The sequence below is a fragment of the Anopheles merus genome, unplaced genomic scaffold, assembly GCF_017562075.2.
Source record: "Anopheles merus strain MAF unplaced genomic scaffold, AmerM5.1 LNR4000090, whole genome shotgun sequence".
Classification (NCBI taxonomy): domain Eukaryota; kingdom Metazoa; phylum Arthropoda; class Insecta; order Diptera; family Culicidae; genus Anopheles; species Anopheles merus.
The window spans coordinates 65,001-72,500 of record NW_024427670.1 but is presented as its reverse complement, the minus strand read 5'-3'; positions in this window follow the sequence as shown (position 1 = coordinate 72,500).

Here is a 7,500-nt window from a genome sequence, read left to right as displayed (position 1 = left end):
TTATTTTCAATAGTTGCCTTCTGCAAAATACTTCACAATTTATTATAAATTTAATAACAATTATAAAATAAACTGTTTGCCTTAAATAAACCAAATCAATTACATAAGCCTTCAGCAAATATATTTATTGAATTAAATTGCCCTCTGCAAAAAAAAACCAATTATTCAAAATCCTATAAGACAATTATTATTAGCATCGCCTTCTGCGTTCAATTAATAAATTAATTAATTAAGCCTTCTGCAAATAAGCTTTCGTTGAGCGGTCCACGAGAATACTTGTGCTAAGTGTGTGTTGTGTTCGAGACTCCCGGTTCCATCTGTTCCAGCGACGAGAAACATCGAGAGTTTTCAAACCGGCAAATAGTTTTAATTTTTATAGTGTAGAATTTGAAATCCCATTCACAACCTAACCAAATCTCAATTAGTTCCCCAACTAAACCATTATTATATAAAACTGCATTTATTTTCTTATTTCGATTCTTTCTCCCCCTCAGCATTAAATTTCATATTAAATATAAAACTAACAGTAGAAATAGGCAAAAAATATATTACATAAATAATTCAAACCACCATTCGTAAAGTAGAATAATTCCAAACCCAGTAGAGCTAACCATTTAAATTTCAAAATCCATCCTAACAAAATTTCAAAACTCTCGTAAAGCTAACAAAATAATCTCCAATAACGGAGCATAGAGCAAGGTGACCGGAAACCCATTTTACCTGTAACCCGTAGCATAGCCAAAATAGAACGGGGGAAAATTCCCATTTTACCTGTAACGTTGAAGCACACACGTCTCCTCACGTAGTTTGTCACTTTTAAGCATTCCTAAATTTCATTCATTTCATTCATTTCATTCAAATCTCAAAATTTTGAAATAACTTTAACTCTGAAGAATTAAATTAACACATACAAAGCCTTCCGCGATAATAATAATTAAACCAGTCCAGTTACTTTCCGTTGGAAATTTTATCTTAACTTAAAATATTTAAATATTATTTATTTTATTCAAATATTAATACGAAAATATCTTCATTTAAACAAGTCTCTTTATTAAAATTAATTAAACCGCCTTAAACACAATACAGCAAAATTAAATAAATTCCTCTTTAATACATTGCCTCATTATTGCAATAGCATACTTCAATTTCAAACCATCAATTTAATTTCACTCTACAATCGATCTGAATTCTTATATACATCTTAAAACTTAATATAAATTACGTCAAAATTCAATTTAACAAACTCAGTTGCTAAATTACAATTCTTCACTTTTTAAATTAATGGCAATACGTTCTCCCAATCCATAACCCTTTACAAGTAGAAATTTATTAAATCACGTATTTACTCCTTTTCTCCCGGTTTAAGCATTCCTAAACTTCATTCATTTCATTCATTTAATTCAAATCACAAATATTTAAATAAGTTAAACTCCAAAGAATTAAATCAACACATACGAAGCCTTCCGCTATAATAATTTTATTTACACTAGTTCAATTCCTTTCCGTCGGCAAGTTATTTCAATTAAAATTCTTTTAATATTAATTCATTCTTTTCAAATTATTATTGATTTAAACAAGTTTTTCAATAAACAAAAAATATTAAAAACGCCTTAAGCGAAATACATCAAATTAAAAAAATCTCAATTTTAATTCATTGCTTCATTATTGCCATAGCAAACTTTCATTTAAACCATCAATTTAATTTCTTAATACATCTTCCTACTTAATATAAATTAATTTATAATTCAATTTTAATAACTCGTTTGCTTAAATTACAATTCTCCACCTTTTTAATTATTGACAATACGTTCTCTCCATCCAAAACCCCTTAACAAGTAGAAGTTCATTAAATCACGTAGCTTTTTTTCCCCGGTTGTTTGCATGTCTTATAATAATTAATATTTCTTATTTGGAAAGTTGAGCAATAATTTAAAAAGATTTATATTAAAGCCCCATACCATTTTGACATTAAATTAAATAATTTGACACTTGCAATTGATTAATTAATTATACTCAACATTTAAATTAAATAAACTCACTTTTACTCAAGGGTTCTTAAATACTTTCATTAAATACTTTACTACTTTTATCTGCCGGCCCGATCCCACAAGAACGATTTAATAACAATAACAAAAGATTAAAAAATCAATTAATACTTTTAAAGCCATACTCCATAAATAATTCTTATATTAGTTGACTCAATATTTTAATTATCCATGCAGACCTCATATTCAATTTAAACTAAATCCTATTTTATTATTGCTTTGCTTATCATTATATTCATTCAAAGTAGAACTGAATATTTAAATTTAAAGTATCCATCCTAACAAAATTTCAAAACTCTCGTAAAGCTAACAAAATAATCTCCAATAACGGAGCATAGAGCAAGGTGACCGGAAACCCATTTTACCTGTAACCCGTAGCATAGCCAAAATAGAACGGGGGAAAATTCCCATTTTACCTGTAACGTTGAAGCACACACGTCTCCTCACGTAGTTTGTCACTTTTAAGCATTCCTAAATTTCATTCATTTCATTCATTTCATTCAAATCTCAAAATTTTGAAATAACTAAAATTCTGAAGAATTAAATTAACACATACAAAGCCTTCCGCGATAATAATAATATTTACACTAGTTCAGTTACTTTCCGTTGGCAATTTTATTTCAATTAAATCATTTAAATATTATTTTATTCTTTATAAATATATATACAAATATATATTATTTAAACAAGTCATTCAATTAATAATATATTGACATCGCCTTCAGCGCAATAATACACAAATATATATTCTTGCTTTTAATTTCATTGCTTCATCATTTTTAAGCATAATTTCCATTACAAGCCATTTAAATCATTTCCCTTAACACCCAAGATTAATTCCACTTGACATTAGATTCAATCTAAATTCATTTCCAAATAGAAATTTATTTAATCACGTAGTTATTATTTTCATCCCGGTTCTCTGCATGTTTATTAAAAATAAATTAGTTTTTCGATTTGAATAGTTTTTAAATTAATTAAATAGATTTATTTACATTATCAAATTAACAGCTGACCACTTGACATCAAACGTTGACACATTATCAAATTGACAGCTCAATATTTCTGACAATTGACGTCACGTCGACATTTAATTGGTTGACAGTTATTACTTAAATTAATTAACAGTCGTAACGGAAAAATTTAATAATATTCAAACATTTAATTTAAATTTAACTCACTTTTGCTTAAAAATTCTAAATTATTAAATTAAAATAATTCATATAAATAAATTTTTTGCTGGCATCCTTAATAATTAACATATTTACATTATTAATATCCAAAATCACTTGATTGACAAAAGAAATTTTTAAATTAAACTCCTAATTTTTTTGAATAATCATCATAACAGTTGAAATATTTCTTTTAAATATCCACATAGAAATTATATTCGATTTAAATTAATTATTATTAATTCCTTGCCGATTTCTAACATCTTCATATTTAATTAAACCGTTTGGTTAGATTTATATCAGCACTCTTGACATAAAACGTCATTTTCATTTGACAATAAACAATTCTGACATCTTTTTTACACCTGACATTGACATTAAATAGACTGACAGCTTTTTAAATAAAACAATCTTAATTTTCAATTTATTAAGCTTGATACCTTATAAAATAATTATCGGAATTCCTTCCCCCCTTCTTACCACTCAAAAAAAAAAAGAGCCCCCTTCACTTTTATTTAACTTAAATCCAATCGAAATTACCTTATACACTCTCTCAATGTATTCTTTGACATTTAAATAATTGATGCTATTCATTTATGACTAATCTTGCTAAATTAAACTAACTCAATTTAAATTTCCTTGTTTGTTACAATATTATAATTTTTAAAATAGCTTCTGTTTAATTTAATAACAAACGTGACATTAAATTTTCGACCTTTGACAATTGACCCTAGACAATTGACAACCAATAATAATTTGTTCAATTGACACTTAATCAGGCCTGACAAATTAATTAATTACGTGACTGACATTTACATTAAACGTTCAATAACACCGACAAAAAAAAACTATTGACAGTTTATATACAGCGCGAAATCTATTGACATCTCGCGTCAAAACACGACAATTATTTTAATTTTCCTTCTTAATTATCATAAATTAACATTAAAACCTCCTGATTCGACACCTGTAGTTACATCATCCCAAAGTATCCTAAATTATTCAATCAATTAATTAAAATTTTGCCAGTCCCTTTAGAAAATCAGTAGACAGTCATAAATAACTCCATAGAAATTAACCATAGAAATTAACGGTAGAAAAATGGTGATGAATACACGCTCCACTTTACTTCGTAGAAATAGTCCCTCAAAGGCAGGAACCAGTAGATATTCCACCCGCCGTAGCTCACTGGGAACGATGTCCCCGTCTAAGGCTTCGGCCACCAGCTTTGGTAGACGGGCATCAACAAACCAGCTGATAGCCCCCAAGGCGATGGCACCTGCCCTACGAAGAGCTTCTTCGGTAGAGGTGGAGGGGAAAGCAAAAAGGGTATCTGTTCTCCCGCAGATCGCGGAAGACAGCCAAGGGGAGGGTTCCAAGGCAGGGCAAACATATGACAGGAAATTTTTCGCAACTGCATATCCAGCAGATTCCAATCCCATGGGCCCATTGCAGAAAGCAAAACATGAGCTCATGCTGTTTATCAGGGACACCGTGAAGCACAGGGCTATTTTAGCAAAAACGCCCCAATTTTCTGATTGGGAACAGCGTATAGGCTCAGTATTAGCCCTGTTGCACAACCTTCCAGCATTTTGGCTAGGGGAGGCCGGGTCAGGAATTGATGTGGGAACGGGAACAGAGGATCTTGTGGTGGAGGATCCGGTTGTGGAGCAAGACTTGGGGCCTTTGGCAGGCCCTAATCAGGATCAGCAACCGGGTTCCATTCCCTTGAATGAGTCGGACGTCACCAAATTCTTCACTGTTTTTGGGGGAATCATGCGGGAGATGTATGACATAATAGTTAGGGAAAACGAGGCCAAGACAGCAGGAAATAAGGAACAGGGACAACAGTTGGCAGGTCAAGGAGGGAAAAATAGCAAGAAAAAGGGAAAGGGTGGGAAGGGGGAAAATAGTAAGGTTGTTGCGGCAGAGGAACCGTTGGCAGGGGAAATTTTTTCAAGTGACCAGGGATCTGGACCACAAGGGGGGCAAGAGGGGCGCGCAAGAATGGCGGACGGTAAAGGGAAAGACTGCCGTGCGCCGGGAGAGGAGGAAGAGGAAGAAGCAGCGTGAAGCTGAGCAAGCAGCCAGCCTCGCCGCAAATACCCAACCTTCTGCTTCCCAACCCAAGCAAAAGCCGGCACCTGCCTTTAATCCCAGGGCTGGCAGAATGCCAAATGCCATTGAACTTGAATCAATTGGGGGATTCAAGTACGCGGACATGATGCCAATCCTTAGGGAAACGGTGAAAAAGGAGGATGTGCAGAGAATCCGCACAAACTTCAAGGGTCATCTACTCCTGGAATTAGCACCATTGTCGCACCAGGAAACGATGACCCTTTGGAGAGAGGTGTCCAAAGCTCTTGACGGCAAAGCCAAATGCCGACCGCGGACACCCTCAGTGCGGGTGAACTGCACCAACATTCCGCCTGGCACTTCATCCGAAGAAATTTCTTCGGAAATGAGTGCCGCGTTGGGCGTTGAAATTTTCAGCGACCAAATCACGACCGTAAAAACGCATTACGGTACGTTGGTCGCATTTTTCGATTGCCCAGCAATAGCGGTCACCGACCAGGCCCTTGCGAGGCAGTACACGGTTGGTTTCAGCAAATGCTGCAGGCTTCGGCTATTGGAACGCCGGCGGCAATGCTACCGGTGCTACGAATACGGGCATACTGCTGCCCGCTGCCGTGGCAAGGACCGTAGTAGCAAATGCCACCGTTGCGCAGAAGATAAGCACGAGGGTCCGTGCACTAGGGAGCGGAAGTGCTTGGGATGCCAGGGCCCGGATGCAATCGGGCACTCGCTGGGCCAGCGCAGTTGCCGCTACTTTGGAAAGGTAACCCCACAGCCCAGTCATGATTAGAGTGTTCCAACAGAACCTCAATCATGACCAAATGGCACAAGACTTGCTTTTGCAAAGTGCTCGTGCCGAGGGTTGTGATATTTTGATTCTCTCGGACCCCTATTGGGTGCCGAGTAATAACAGCAATTGGGTTACCGATACCACTGGCCGGGTTGCAGTGGTATCAGTTGGGGATTATCCTTTTCAGCGCATCATTGACAACCAACGCGAGGACTTCGTTGTGGTCGAGATGCGGGGAATTGTTTTCTGCTCCGTTTACCTACCACCCGTGGGTTCCGATTTGACTGTCGAGGAATACAAACGCAAATGGACCGAAATTGTGTCTGTACTCCCACGGAATCGGGACACCGTGATCGGGGGTGACGTAAACGCCTGGTCAGGTGCATGGGGGAGGGGAGGCCAAACGATGGGGAAAGGGTATCTAGGGGGGGAGTTGTGATGGACGCGGCGGCCGCCTTGGGATTGGTTCTCCTAAACCAGGGCAACCAGAGCACTTGGATGGGGGGAAATGGCCGCAACTCCATAGTGGACGTGTCGTTTTGCAGCCCTTCTTTGGTAGGGGAAAATAATTGGCGCGTTTGTGACGAAACCCCAAGTGACCACAATACTATTAAGTTTGTGGTCGGCAGGGTTCCGAGACAGCGCGCCAATAACGTGGGACACTCAGCAGTGAATGGGGGAAGGTGGTCCACAAGATTCTTCGACAAGGATTTGTTCGTTGAAATCTTGAGGGACCAGGACATTTTTGGGCATGTTGCTACGGCAGAGGAGCTGACCCAGGCCATTACGGTGGCTTGTGACGGCACCATGCCTAGGCAACCCCCAAGGCGACAGGGCCGGCGTCCAGTTTATTGGTGGACGTCCGAGATTGATCGGTTGCGCAGCCATTTTCATGGAATGAAACGGCGGTTCAACCGGGCCCGGACCGAGGAGCAGCGCGAGGAAAGGCGTCAAATGAAGTCGGACGCACGCGCTGCCCTGGAACGGGCCGTCAAGCTCAGCAAGGACCAACACAAGCAGGATTTGCCGGAACAATTGGAACCGCACGGCTTTGGCCCTGCGTACCAAATCCGCAAGCAGCAGTGGGAAGGAGCTCGGGTTCCGATGGAACGGGATGCTAATAAGCTCCAGTTCATCGTGAATGAGCTCTTTCCCGAGCGTCCCCCGATGGAGTGGCCCGAGACGGAAGTAGGTGGGGATCCGATGGATCCGGTCTCGGAGGAGGAGTTGGCGGAAGAGTTGAAGGAGATTGCCCGCTCACTCAACCCCAAGAAAGCTCCCGGGGACGACAATATTCCGAATATGGCTGCAGCTGCGGCAATTATGGCTTTTCCTGCCGTTTTTGCCAAAAGCTATAAGCAGCTACTGGAGGCAGGCACTTTCCCCGACGCATGGAAGCGGCAGCAACTGGTGCTGC